The sequence below is a fragment of the Anolis carolinensis genome, unplaced genomic scaffold, assembly GCF_035594765.1.
Source record: "Anolis carolinensis isolate JA03-04 unplaced genomic scaffold, rAnoCar3.1.pri scaffold_7, whole genome shotgun sequence".
Taxonomy (NCBI): Eukaryota; Metazoa; Chordata; class Lepidosauria; order Squamata; family Dactyloidae; genus Anolis; species Anolis carolinensis.
In genome coordinates, this window is record NW_026943818.1 from 4,224,461 (window position 1) to 4,238,965 (window position 14,505).

Here is a 14,505-nt window from a genome sequence, read left to right on the forward strand (position 1 = left end):
TTCTTGCAGCAGTTGAAAGATATGTTAATATTTTTTCCTCATTGGTATTAGGGGGTATTTTGGAGATTCCTAATAAGTACATTTCTGGTAATTTTGGGATTTTGATTTCCAAGATTTTTTGAGTGCTCTCATGTATTAAGTTCCAAAATTCTCTTGCTTTCTTGCATGCCCATCACATATGGTGGTAAGTCCCTTCTTCTTCGGCACATTTCCAGCATTTGGTATTTATAGATTTGTTTATCATTCCTAATTTTTGGGGGGTTATGTGCCATCTATATAGCATCTTCATCCAATTCTTCTTTAGTTCATATGCATATGTAAATTTGATTTTTCCTCTTCCAGCAGTCTTCCCACTCTTCTAGCATGATTGGTCTGCAGATGGTTTTGGCCCATTTGACCATATTGTTTTTAACTAATTCTGTTTCTGTGTTCCATTCCAAAAGGATTGTGTATATTTTAGTAACTTCTTTTCTGATGAGAAAATTCGATCCCACAAATTATCTTTTCCCATAAATCCTGACTCTCTATCAGAGCCGGTCCAACAATGAGGGGAATTAAGCGGTCGCTTGGGGCGCAAAACATACGGGGGCGCAGTCGAGACTTCTTTTTCTGTTGATTTCTTGTAAAGCATGATGTTTTGGTGCTTAATTTGTAAAATCTTAATGTAATTTGATGTTTAATAGGCTTTTCCTTAATCCCTCCTTATTATCCAACATTTTTGCTTATCCAACACTTTTATTTTTCAGTGATTGGTTTTCGGGGGGGGGGACCAAAATTCTGTTCGCCTACACTTGAAAATTACCTGGGGCTGGCTCTGCTCTCTATCTTTATTAAACTGTTCTTTGAGTTGCCTATATTGTAGCCAGGTCATGTTGCCATAGGAGAGCTTTAATATTTTGGCCAAATTGTCCATCCCAACAATCCTCTTTGTGTAGCCGCTAATGGGGAGAGCCATCTCGGAGTTTTGTCATACATTCTGCTTTTATATTTGTTCCATGTCTTGATGAGTGCTGATCTAAGGAAATGGTTGCCAATTTTTTTTTCACTTCTTGTTTTTCCATACCACTTTGGGACATTTGAGTACAGTGACAACAATGTCGAGGAATGGACATTTTCCCCTGCAATAGGAAGAAAACAACCGTAATCATTCATCCTTAAATGCGACGATAACATAGGCATTCGATATTCTGACAAGGAGCTGGAATATGCAAAGGGAAGCTGGAACGCACACCAAGGTTTGCCTCTTGAATTTACAGTAGAAGTTAATTAAGAATGTCGAGAGTTTATTGCAAAGATTTGTTGAATGGCATAGGGAAATATTTATGGCCGGAGAAGCGACACAGAGAAACATTTGATATGTTGATAGATATTAAAGCACATTATTCGGTGTTTATTTTGTTCTTCTTTTCCCCCTCTCGGATACCTTTTTTCCCCTCTCCTGGTGGGTAATAATAATAATAAAAAATAATAATTTAATTGTCATTGTAAAATCGCTTATAGTGGCTGCTGATTAAATTGCCACAAAAAAGCCATTAGGGAAATTCATGGCCCCCCATAAATGTAAAGTGTTTTGCCGACGCACCGTAAATAACACCACTCATTCAAGCAATGTGAAGTGTGAGAAATAAATCCCCAATACCACAATAGGAACGGGCATTAAGGTGATGGCAATTTTTCCCCATCCCGGTTAGCGGGCAGAGACGGCAGCTGGACCAAGAGCAGAGAGAAACTCAAGGTTTAATTACGGTCACTGTGGTAAATCACCCCTGAAATGCCGGGTGCCATTTTGACAGCCTTCAAAGATTACTTTGTGGTCCAGTTCAATAACTATTGGGCATGGGAAAGCAAGTGTCATTCGACTCAGAAGAGTCTGGCTTTTAATATGAGCATGTAGCTGTAAACATTCGATTCAGAAGAAGTGAAAGAAGGAAGGTCATACATTTCTAGCCAAGTTAAGGGGTCAGGGCCAGGGTTCAAAACTAGGATCTTCCAGCTGTTGATGAGCTGGAATTCTTAAGGCTGGACTACCCATGGTGCAATTGGAGTAAAGCCACCAGAGACCTCCAATGGTATTATAACAACCAGGCCCAGATTTCTTGTGTCATGAGTCCAGTGAGAAGGGGACTTCAGATCTTTCTCCACTTTTCTTCCCAAGAGATATCATGTTTACCACTTCCACTTGTTCTGTTTTGTGGCTGCATATTTAGTGAAGAAGTGAGTGTCCACTGGGGTTGTTCCTCTGAGATTCTGGCCTTGTGCTGCCCAGGATGTGATGAAGATCCACCTAACCGTAGTTTTGTCTAGCCCACATTTTACTAGTTTGTTTGCCAGAAGGTTGTGAGGGACTTTGTCGAAGGCCTTACTGAAATCCAGGTAGGCTACATCTACGGCGTTCCCTAGAGTTACGAGTTGGGTCAATACAGGGAATGTAGCATACCTGAATTTCAGTAAGGCCTTCGACAAAGTCCCCCACGACCTTCTGGCAAACAAACTAGTAAAATGTGGGCTAGACAAAACTACGGTTAGGTGGATCTGTAATTGGCTAAGCAAATGAACCCAAAGGGTGCTCACCAATGCATCGCCTTCATCTTGGAAAGAAGTCACGAGTGGAGTGCTGCAGGGTTCCGTCCTGGGCCCGGTTCTGTTTAACATCTGTTTAACTTAGACGAAGGGTTAGAAGGCACGATCATCAAGCTTGCAGATGACACCAAACTGGGAGGGATAGCTAACACTCCAGAAGACAGGAGCAGAATTCAAAACGATCTTGACAGACTAGAGAGATGGGCTGAAAATAACAAAATGAAGTTCAACAGGGACAAATGCAAGATACTTCACTTTGGCAGAAAAAATGGAATGCAAAGATACAGAATGGGGGATGCCTGGCTTGACAGCAGGAAGTGTGAAAAAGATCTTGGAGTCCTCGTGGACAACAAGTTAAACATGAGCCAGCAATGTGATGTGGCTTGCTAAGAAAGCCAACGGGATTCTGTCCTGCATCAATAGGGGAATAGCGTCTAGATCCAGGGAAGTCCTGCTCCCCCTCTTATTCTGCCTTGGTCAGACCACACCTGGAATCACACTGTGTCCAATTCTGGGCACCACAGTTGAAGGGAGATGTTGACAAGCTGGAAAGCGTCCAGAGGAGGGAGACTAAAATGATCAAAGGTCTGGAGAACAAGCCCTATGAGGAGCGGCTTAAAGAACTGGGCATGTTTAGCCTGCAGAAGAGAAGGCTAAGAGGAGACATGACAGCCATGTACAAATACGTGAGGAGAAGTCATAGGCAGGAGGGAGCAAGCTTGTTTTCTGCTGCCCTGCAGACTAGTACGCAAGGGAACAATGGCTTCAAACTACAGGAAAGGAGATTCCACCTGAACATCAGGAAGAACTTCCTCTCTGTGAGGGCTGTTCGGCAGTGGAACTCTCTTCCCCGGACTGTGGTGGAGGCTCCTTCTTTGGAGGCTTTTAAGCAGAGGCTGGATGGCCATCTGACGGCGGTGCTTTGAATGCAATTTCCTGCTTCTTAGTGGGGGGTTGGACTGGATGGCCCATGAGGTCTCTTCCAACTCACTATTCTATGATTCTATGATTCTAAGGCATTGGTTGGAGTAGATGGCCCATGTGGTCTCCCCCAACTCTATTGTTCTATGATACTATGATTCTATCACAGAATCCTTGAGTTGGAAGAGACCCCAAGGGCCATCCAGTCCAACCATGAAGGGAAAGACAATCAAAGCTCTCCTGACAAATGCTATCCAGACTCTACTGAGGAGCCTCCAAAGAAGGAGACTTCACCCAACTCTGAGACAACATAGTCCACTGTCAAATGGCTCTTACTGTCAGGACATTTTTTAAATACTCCTATTTGAATCTATTACTCCATTGCATCTTTATTTTTGGAGCAGCTGAGGATGACCTTTCTCCCTTCTCAATGTGACATCCTTGCAAACAATGTGAATCTTCTCATCTCCAAACTAAACATCTGATTTCCTGCATAGAAGAGGGTTGGACTAGATGGCCCATGTGGTCTCTTCCAACTCTATTATTCCATGATTCTATGATCTGCTTCCTAAGCTGCTCCTTGTAGGGCTTTATTTTCTGACCATTCTCCATTTTTGTTGCCCTTTGGACACCTTCTAGCTCGTCCACATCCTTCTTGAATTTTGTTGCTGAGAACTGGACACATGATTGTTCCAGGTGAAACCAAAGCAGAAGAGAGAGCATCTGGCATTTGGTTGAGCAAAGATCTACATTGGAGGTGCCTGGCTGGTTGACACAGCAAGTGTATTTTGGCATTTGCTCTGTGAGCTAAATATCTAAGACGCTTTAACTGGACCATATGTGCACATTATTTAACAGGACTCTGGAGATTCCCAACAAGCTGATCAGGAGCTCATGGAGGCAGAAGTAATCCTGATGGATGACATAGCCATAGCCAAACGTGTTGGGCCTCCTTGCTGATTGTTATAATTTTCCCCTTTCTCTTCTTGAAATGCATTGAGGATCTTACCCAATTAAGCACCTGCAATGCACGATTGCAGATGGGCAACCAGTTTCCTCGTTTGTAGCAAATCTCAAGCAGCTGCATTGTTTATCCCTTCAGTATGTTTCTCCCAGATGTTGCTGTCTGACACCATTAAGTTGTTAAGAACGGTCTCTTCCCACCCACTAGGCCCCTTTTCCTATCCTTCTATCTACAATGTTAGATAACTTTCCAAGGAGCTCCAGATGCCCTCTTAATACTTTTGCAAGAGCCTTTCATGAACAATAGAGAGATGCTTGGATAGTGCTTTCCTGCCTGGTGTTGCACCTCAGGTTAGCTTCACTTTGCTAAAGACACCAAGTCACACACAGGAAGCAGTATTTTGTAGTTTATTTAGTAAAATAGGCAAAATATAGTTCATAAAAGGGTAAAAGTTCAGTTCCAAAAGGTAGGTACAAAACCAAGGCTATAAGCATTAAGTCCATAGAAACATAGAGCATAGAACAAGGTCTTTTTCATAGAAGGCAAAAGTCCCAGCAAACAGAATATATCCATGAGATATTACAGGAAAGCAAACTTGGCACAGGAAAGCAGATTTGCTTCTAGATCAAGCGATGGGGTTGCATTGACAGAGATCTCTCTGTGAGCAGACTGTTTTAAAAGCATGACATAAAGGTGTTCCGTTGCCCTTTGAACTCTTGTTTATTGGCTATGCGAAGGCTGTTAATGTGGGATTTGTGTATTGGTAGTGTTTAAATGAAATTTGTGTCTTGCCTGTATTGCATACGGATTGCATCATCCAGAGTGTGACATAGTCTAGAAAGAGTTAATTACTGAGAAGCTGTGATGACCTTGATGTGTGGCTGGAACTGGGGAGTGTCCAGACACAAGTGTATATGCATTACTGATTGTATCAGTTCAGTTCTGTTCTGAGTTGAGTCGAGTGCTGTCTGCCTAGTCCTGTGTCCATTGTCTGGAAGTCTGTCGGTCTTGATTATTACTGCAGTGCTTACAGTAAAACTTGTATATAGTTTTATCAAAGTCTCTGGATGTCACTTCATTCTGCGTTCCACTGATTCCATCTAACTACTGCTGCGCTGCTAATACTCTGACAAAGGCTTCTCCACAACCCTCTAAATTCCAGTCTCGTAGCCCGATCGAGATCCCCAGATTCAAGGCCACTGAGCTCATTATTAGGTGGCAAAGCGTTATCCTCCCTTTCCACTCCCTGCACCTGAAATTCCTCATTAGAAACAACATCATGATTTATTCCCATGGGAACAACTCCCTGCTCTTCATTTCCCACAGCTGGAACGCTCCTATAATTCCCAGCATCAGAGTCATCCTCAAATTCATCCTGAATCCCATCATTATGCACATATAACCCAGAATCTTCATCAGAGTCATGCAAAGGCACATCAGAATCACACAAAGGCAAAGGCTGAGCCACAACACCTGGAAGAATGGGATTGAATGGATGACCCTTCTGATTTCTTCCAACTTTATGATTCTATGATTTTACGACTTGGGCGGTGTCACGACCCAGGCGGCAGAGGCACCAATAACCATACACAGAGGCCAGAATCTAACTAATATCTTTATTGAAGGAATATATAAAGTTAATAAAAACAAGTATAGAAAATAGTCCAGAATTAGACCCTTCAGGAAAGGTCAGAATTAGTCCAAAAAAGCAATGTCCAATAAGAAATATTAAGGTCCAAAGTTGTAATCCAATAACCGAAACACTCACTTTGCCAAGCAAAGTGAGGGGAGATGACAAGGTCCTTAGTCCATAAAACTTGAGCGTGGCTAGGAAATAACTTGATACTTGAAACAAGGCTTGAACGCGGAACAAGGTAACTAAGAACAAGAACAAGGTCCGTGGGATAACTTGGTAAAATCCGTGAAACAAGGCAAGGATTAGTCCTGGGAAACAAGGCAAAGTCCGTAGGTAAACAAGGCTGGGAAGCAAGGCGAAGGCTGGATAGCAAGGCAAGGCTTGAGCTGAAGCGAGGCTTGAATCGGAGCGCGCTGTCCAGACACAACTCGCTCCGTAGGCTGACGAATTGACTCCGCGAAGTTACTACGCGGGCAAAACACCTATATAGAGTCCAACTTTCTCACCAAAGCGGTTCTCTGGGAATCAGAAACGAAAGCTAAACTCTGAGACCAGATGTTAAACTCCTTAAAGATTCTCACGAGAACCAATGTTAATTGGCAACATTCTTAGCTGCTATCCTCGCACTCCTGCGCGAAGCTGAATCCAAACTTCTCTGTTGTTTACAAAACTCCCGGCGCAAGAACACGGGAGAAGTAGGCTCTGGGGTTGTTTGACATACTTCTGGGGCACAACTTTCTTGCAGGTGCAAGGTTTCCAGATCTGCCTGGGAAGGATCTGGCTGAGAGGAATCCAGTTCAGACTGGGAAGGTAAAAAACCCAAGTTTTCATCTTCATCAGGGATTACAATGTCCTGAGCAGGACTACAAGGCCCATGGTTCATCACACTATCCCCCTCCTCAGGGCCCCTCCCAAACTGGGGTCCTCTCCCCGAGGCGCGAGGTCGCGGTTTGGTGGGATAGGTCAGATGGAAGCGACGGGTTAGATCAGGAGCATGGACTGTGGAGGCGTCTTCCCAAGAGCGTTCCTCAGGCCCAAAACCCACCCAGTCAATGAGATATTGTAGGCGGCGGCGATGAAAGCGAGAATCCAAAATGTCCTCAACCTCGAACTCCTCCTCCCCATTCATCAAAACAGGAGGGGGGGCCGGTTGGTCTGTATCAGGACGCACACCATCCGCCGGAAGGAGCAGGGAACGGTGAAACACTGGGTGAATGCGCATTGAACGCGGAAGTTGGAGTTTGAAAGTCACGGGGTTTAATTGCGCCACCACTGGATAGGGGCCAATGAAGCGGGCATCTAACTTCCGGCATGGGCGGTGGGAGGGCAGAAAGCGAGTGGACAGGAAAACCCGATCTCCTACCTTGATTTCGGGGCCCGGCTGGCGGTGTTTGTCAGCGTGGCGTTTATAGTCCTCCTTGGCTTGGTCCAGTTGCTGGAGCAAAAGTTGTTGCACCGCTGTGAGTTCCTGCAGCCAATCCTCTGCTGCGGGAACTTCTGAAGTTTCAATGACAGGGGGAAAGAAACGTGGATGGAAACCGTAGTTTGCAAAGAACGGCGTTTCTTTTGTAGAAGCTTGAACTCCATTATTGTAGGCAAACTCAGACAGTGGTAACAGAGAAGCCCAATTGTCCTGTTGGTAGTTTACATAACAGCGAAGATACTGCTCCAAAGTGGCATTGGTGCGCTCCGTTTGCCCATCTGTTTGGGGATGATGAGCTGAAGATAAGCGAGAGTCTATGCCCAGTAGTTTTTGTAGTGCCTTCCAAAAACGAGAGGTGAATTGAGATCCACGGTCTGTGACTAAACTCTTGGGCAATCCATGTAGTCTGAAAACATGCTGAAGAAATAGATCCGCAGTTTCTTTGGCCGTGGGGAGGCCTTCGCAGGGAATGAAATGGGCTAACTTGGTGAATAGGTCCACCACCACTAAGATCGTGGTGAATCCACAGGAAGGTGGTAGGTCAGTGATGAAATCCGCGGAAATTATTTCCCATGGGCGAGATGGGGTAGGAAGGGGGTGCAAAAGCCCTGAGGGCTTCTCCCTTCGTATCTTGGAGCGCTGGCATACTGGGCAGGTGTTGACATATTTTTCCACATCCTTGCGGATCTTGGGCCACCAAAAATCTCTTAGGATCAAATGCATGGTTTTAAATAGTCCGAAGTGTCCTGCTGGTTTGCAGTCATGACACAGACGAAGCGCTTTTTCCCTGCCCGGTCCGGGTGGGATATAAACATGATTTCTATAGCAGAGCAGCCCATCTTTAAGCGAAAAGGGAAAATGCAGACCTTGGCGAAGTTGGTCCTGTGCCCAGGCATCTGCTTGCTGACTAGCCCTGATTTCTTGAGCACAGATGGGTCCTGGAGTAGGGGAAGTTGAACCAATGGGACTGGATTTGGTGTTCCCCACTGTGAGCGTGGCAAAGTTCTCAGGTTGTAGCAGTTGGGATTCAAAGGTCTCCTTGCGTCCTGCAGCGTATTCCGGTTTACGTGACAGGGCGTCTGCTTGCTTGGTTTGAGCTGGGGTCACATAATGGATCTGGAAGTTGAAACGTTCAAAGAATAAAGCCCAACGTTGCTGCCTCTGATTTAGTTTGCGGGCAGTTCTTAGATGTTCTAGATTACGATGATCAGTGTGGACTTCAATGGGGAATTTGGCCCCTTCTAGCCAATGTCTCCAAGTTTCAAAGGCTGCCTTTATGGCCAGTAGTTCTTTTTCCCAAATGGTGTAATTCCTCTCTGGTGTGGTTAGTTGACGAGAATAAAAGGCACAGGGGTGGAGGTGATCTCCCACCGGTTGTAAGAGTACAGCCCCAATTGCCACATCAGAGGCGTCCGCTTGCACCACAAAAGGGGTTCCAGGATTTGGGTGCTGTAGAATTGGCTGGGAGGTGAATAGTTTCTTCAGTTGCTGGAACCCTTTCTCTGCTTGATCAGTCCAGCGGAAAGGCTGCTTTCCACGGATGCAGCTAGTGATGGGGTCGGACCAGCGGGCAAAATCTGGAATGAACTTGCGGTAGTAGTTCGCGAACCCCAAGAAACGCTGCACCTCTTTCTTGTTAGTTGGCGCCCGCCATTCCAATACTGCTGAAACTTTGGCTGGATCCATGGAAAGCCCTAGAGGCGAGATGCGGTAGCCAAGGAAATCTACCTCTTGTAGATCAAAAGCGCATTTTTCTAGCTTGGCATAAAGTCCATGATCCCGCAGTCGTTGCAACACCATTTTGACGTGGTTCTCATGTTCTGATTGTGATCTGGAAAACACCAAAAAATCGTCCAGGTAGATTATCAAGAATCTGTCTAGATAGTCCTGAAAAATATCGTTGACAAAATGCTGGAACGTTGCGGGAGCTCCGCATAAACCGAAATTCATAACTCGGGACTCGAATAATCCGAATTTAGTCTGGAAGGCGGTCTTCCACTCGTCCCCTTCTCTGATGCGAACTAGATTATAAGCCCCCCGAAGATCCAGCTTGGTGTAGACCTTGGCTCCTCGAAGTCGGTCCAGTAGATCCGAGATTAAGGGCAGGGGATAGCTGTTCCGCTTGGTGATATTGTTCAATGCTCTGTAGTCCACCACCAAGCGTAATTCCCCTGACTTCTTCTTCACAAACATCACTGGGGAGGCGGCTGGGGATTGAGAGGGTCTGATGAACCCCTTGCGAAGGTTTGTCTCTAAGAATTCCCTGAGAGCTTCTTGCTCTGGTTCAGTCAGGGAGTAGAGATGCCCTCGCGGGATCGGGGCCCCCTCCACCAAGTCAATGGCACAGTCATAAGGTCTATGTGGGGGTAATTTTTCGGCTTCTTTCTCATTGAATACATCCCAATACTCGGAGTACTTCTTTGGCAAGGTGATGATGGGCTCGGAGTCTGTGGCATGGCATACCTTGGCTACGAGGCAATGGTTTTGGCAGTACGGTGAAGCAAACTGCAGTTCTCTGTTGGACCAGGAGATGTTAGGGTCGTGGAGTGTCAGCCATGGAATTCCCAAAATCACAGGGAAATGGGGAACCTCGGTAACAAAGAAGGAAATCTCTTCCATATGTTCCCTTATCCACATCCTGGTGGGTTCCGACCACTGGCTTACGGGGCCCGTCTTGAGGGGACGGCCGTCTATGGCTTGCACCACACGGGCATTCTTGAAATCATGATATTGTAATCCCAGAGAGTCGGCATACTCTCTATCGATGAAATTGTTGGTAGCTCCAGAGTCTATCATGGCGTGGATCATGACGGGTCCCCTTTTTGCTGACCATAATGTGACCACGAGAAGGAACAGGACCCCGGTTGGCGGCTCTTGGATGGATTTTTTGACCGGGTTGGCGAGCCTCTCTACACCCGGTCGTTGGCTTCCCCCGCCGGCTGTGTGCCAGTCGGCTCAGACGCCTTCGACTCCGTGGAGGACGCCGCCGCAAGACGGGCGGCAGGCTTCCCTTTGGCTGGGCACTCTCTGGCGAAGTGGCCCCCGTTCCCGCAGTACCAGCAGAGGTTCAAGCGTTGACGACGGGCCTTCTCGGCGGCATCTAGTCTGGGACGCACATTGCCCAACTGCATCGGCACCTCCTCGCCTCCTCTGGGGTATGGGGTTGGCGGCGGGGGTCTCCACACCGGACGTGGCTGAACACTGGCGGGAGCGGGGGGTTTTGCCCCGGCTCTACCGCCCTGGCCTCGAACCCATTGTTTCCTGTTGGCAATCATGACTTCAGCCCGTAAACATTGATCAATGAGTGCCTCGAGGGTCTGGGGAGGATCCACCTTGGAGATTTCTTCCAGCATTTCAATGTTGAGACCCTCCCGAAATTGTCCTCTGAGGGCTACATCGTTCCAGCCGGTGTTGTGGGCCAGCACGCGGAACTCGGCTATGTACTGAGACATGGGTCTGTCTTCTTGAAGGAGGCGCCGGAGTTTGTGACCGGCTGCCTCCAAATTGTCCTCGATTCCCCAGGTCTCCTTAAGGTGATCCAAGAAGCGTTGTGCTGAACTTAGGTGGGGGGAGGCTTGATCAAACAGGGCCGTCGCCCAGCTAGCCGCTGGTCCGTCTAGAAGACTGTAGACCCACGCCACCTTGATGTCTTCTTGGGGAAACTCGGCATCACGGGCCTCTAGATAAGCTTGACATTGGCGGCGGAAAACATGAACCTTAGCAGCTTCTCCAGAAAACTTGGTAGGCAACGCCATGGCCGGGAGGCGAACTCCGCGCTCCCTCAACCCTTTTATTTCTCCATCCTGCGCGTTGAGTCTGTCACGGATGCGGTCCACTTCGTCCTTGCTGATGGTGTAACTGAGCGGCTGTCCAGCCGGCGCGGCTCCGGTAGACATCCTGGCCTCGGTTAGTTGGTGCTTATGGGTGGCGGAGTCAAACTGTCACGACCCAGGCGGCAGAGGCACCAATAACCATACACAGAGGCCAGAATCTAACTAATATCTTTATTGAAGGAATATATAAAGTTAATAAAAACAAGTATAGAAAATAGTCCAGAATTAGACCCTTCAGGAAAGGTCAGAATTAGTCCAAAAAAGCAATGTCCAATAAGAAATATTAAGGTCCAAAGTTGTAATCCAATAACCGAAACACTCACTTTGCCAAGCAAAGTGAGGGGAGATGACAAGGTCCTTAGTCCATAAAACTTGAGCGTGGCTAGGAAATAACTTGATACTTGAAACAAGGCTTGAACGCGGAACAAGGTAACTAAGAACAAGAACAAGGTCCGTGGGATAACTTGGTAAAATCCGTGAAACAAGGCAAGGATTAGTCCTGGGAAACAAGGCAAAGTCCGTAGGTAAACAAGGCTGGGAAGCAAGGCGAAGGCTGGATAGCAAGGCAAGGCTTGAGCTGAAGCGAGGCTTGAATCGGAGCGCGCTGTCCAGACACAACTCGCTCCGTAGGCTGACGAATTGACTCCGCGAAGTTACTACGCGGGCAAAACACCTATATAGAGTCCAACTTTCTCACCAAAGCGGTTCTCTGGGAATCAGAAACGAAAGCTAAACTCTGAGACCAGATGTTAAACTCCTTAAAGATTCTCACGAGAACCAATGTTAATTGGCAACATTCTTAGCTGCTATCCTCGCACTCCTGCGCGAAGCTGAATCCAAACTTCTCTGTTGTTTACAAAACTCCCGGCGCAAGAACACGGGAGAAGTAGGCTCTGGGGTTGTTTGACATACTTCTGGGGCACAACTTTCTTGCAGGTGCAAGGTTTCCAGATCTGCCTGGGAAGGATCTGGCTGAGAGGAATCCAGTTCAGACTGGGAAGGTAAAAAACCCAAGTTTTCATCTTCATCAGGGATTACAATGTCCTGAGCAGGACTACAAGGCCCATGGTTCATCACAGGCGGGTTCGTATTGGGATTTTCTGTAGTTGGGAACCACAATTGGATTTCAGCAACTTGTCTAAGATGAACCAGCGGGTTTCCATGGCTGAGCAGGTATTGAAACCCTGGCCTCCAAAGTTGTAGTCCAGCACTTTACGATGCTAACATCTTTCACAAATTGCTGCTCAGGTCTTCACTTTGTCAGTGGAGTGTCTACTTTCCAGGCCTCCTTCTTCTATTTGGTCATTCTGAATTTACTTGAAAATTAAATTTCTTCCAGAGCATAACGGGACTCCTGAACACCCCTTTGATATGAACACAACTCCGTGGAAAGCTTGGCCAGTCCTGGTCTTGAAGGTGGAAGAGGATCTGGTAATGATTATAGCCAGCGCAACGTGGGACGGAGAAGGGAGGGTCTCGGGGATGGCGCTCCCCCTGCTTTGACAGCCAATTACCGCCTGAACCGCCCATGTTGCGCTCCTCACAGCATTTAACAAACGCAGCAGGGGCTAACCTTCAAGAGCCAGCAGCCTCCCTCCCACGGACATGAAATAAAAACAAAAGAGATTCCTCATTAACGAGCTGGAAACCAAGACAGGCCTTGGAAAAATAAGTGAATTTCATATATATATATATATATATATATATATATATATATATACTCAGAATAATAACACTATATGTTAGCAATGTAAAGTCATGTCTTCTTTTAAAAAAACCGTTTAAAAGAAAATGTCAAATATAACCCTCCGTGATTGCAATTTTGAACCGCAGAAGGGGAGAGTAAAATGAAATGAGATTGGATTGCAAAAGGAACCATGGCCTTTTATTTTTAACCATATTTTAGGAGTATGGCCACTAATGCATTTTCCTGAAAGAGGACGAACATCCCAAGAAAAGAAAAGAAAAGAAAAGGAAGGAAGGAAAGAAGGTATGAGGGTCAACATCCTGTCCCCCAGTGGCGTAGTGGGTTAAAGCCTTGTGATTTGAAGGTTGGGTAGCTGACCTGAAGGCTGCCAGGTTCGAATCCAACCCAGGGAGAGCGTGGATGAGCTCCCTCTATCAGCTCCAGCTCCATGCGGGGACATGAGAGAAGCCTCCCACAAGGATGGTAAAAAATCAAAAACATCTGGGCGTCTCCTGGGCAATATCCTTGCAGACGGCCAATTCTCTCACACCAGAAGCGACTTGGTGCAAGTCGCTCCTGACACGGAAAAAAAAATTCCTGTGCATTTGGCCTACAGACTAACTAGTTAATCAATTGTTTACATCTCTAGTTGCCAATCAAAGTTAATTTCTACTTCTTGGGTTCCTGGAGTTCACTCTTCTGGGGGAGATCTTAATTAGGAAGATACGTTATAAAGTAGAGTGTGTGTGAAATCCGTTTCTCCCGTTTTCTTCATTTCTTTCGTTTCTTTTGATATTTCGGGAGCACGTAACGTGAACTCCCCTCCCGGTACGAAAATCAGCTCAGCACAAAAGCAAGTGGGAGCCGATCCCAGCATTGTTAATGTGGAATTTGTGTATTGATAGTGTTTAAATGCAATTTGTGCCATGCTTGTATTGCAACTGATTGCATCATCCAGAATGTACCATAGTGTGGAAAGAGTTAATTGCCAAGAAGCTGTGATTACCTTGATGTGTGGCTGGAACTAGGGAGTATCCAGACACAAGTGTTTGTGCATACCGATTGCGTCAGTTCAGTTGAGTTCTGTCTGCCAAGAGTTCGAGTCAAGTTCTGCTAGAGAACAGAACAGTCCTGTGTTCATCTGTCATCTGCAAGTCTGTTTGTATTGATTACTGCTGCATACTGTAAAACTTTGTAAATAGTTTTACCAATGTCACTGAGTGTCTCTTCGTTCTGCGCTCCACTGCTTCCACCCAATTACTGCTGCGCTGCAAATACTCTGACAAGCATCACAGTTTAATCTTTTCTATGAATCCCCCAGAAAGCAAAAAGTAAACTCTCATTTCCTGGAAACTACTCTCCTCTTCCAGGAGGTCATTGCTCTTCCTTACCTGGGAGTTGGAAGCCTGCTCAAAATGGCTTGGAATGGAAAGAGTGCTTGGCTGGCTGGCATGATGTAGT